Below are 955 nucleotides of genomic sequence, written 5' to 3'. Positions count from 1 at the left end.
ATGAATCTGTGTAGCAGGATCGACCTCGGACCACCAGGGGCCGAGAAAACCACCGTCTCACGGGGCCGCTCACTCGGGGTCATGTAAAAATCCAGCATATATATGGTGCTTTCTCGGGTGCTATTACAGATAGCGCAATAAATCAAAGTGTATTGTCTGTAGGAGGCCCAGGCGCATGAATCTGGGCAGCGGGAACAACCTCGGACCACCAGGGGCCGAGAAAACCACAGTCTCATGGGGCCGGACACTCAGGGTCAGCGGAAAATCCAATATATATCTGGTGATATCTCGGGTGCTATTAGAGATAGCGCAAAAAACCAGAGTGAATTATCTGCAGGAGGCCCCGTTGCATGAATCTGTGCAGCGGGAACGACCTCGGACCACCAGGGGCCGAGAAAACCACCGTCTCATGGGGCCGGGCATTCAGGGTCAGGGAAAAATCCAATATATATCTGGTGATATCTCGGGTGCTATTACAGATAGCGCAATAAATCAAAGTGCATTGTCTGTAGGAGGCCCTGGCGCATGAATCTGTGCAGCTGGAACGACCTCGGACCACCAGAGGCCGAGAAAACCACCGTCTCATGGGGCCGGACACTGAGGGTCAGGGGAAATCCAATATATATCTGGTGATATCTCGGGTGCTATTACAGATAGCGCAATAAATCAAAGTGCATTGTCTGTAGGAGGCTGTGGCGCATGAATCTGGGCAGCGGGAACGACCTCGGACCACCAGGGGCCGAGAAAACCACCGTCTCATGGGGCCGGGCGTTCAGGGTCAGGGAAAAATCCAATATTTATCTGGTGATTTCTCGGGTGCTATTAGATATAGCGCAATAAACCAAAGTACATTATCTGCAGAAGGCCCTGGCGCATGAATCTGTGCAGCGGGAACGACCTCGGACCACCAGTGGCCGAGAAAACCACCGTCTCATGGGGCCGGACACTCAGGATC

Source organism: Nomia melanderi, unplaced genomic scaffold (assembly GCF_051020985.1).
Source record: "Nomia melanderi isolate GNS246 unplaced genomic scaffold, iyNomMela1 scaffold0014, whole genome shotgun sequence".
NCBI classification, from domain to species: Eukaryota; Metazoa; Arthropoda; class Insecta; order Hymenoptera; family Halictidae; genus Nomia; species Nomia melanderi.
The sequence above is the reverse complement of the archived record's forward strand: the minus strand, read 5'-3'. Positions refer to the sequence as shown.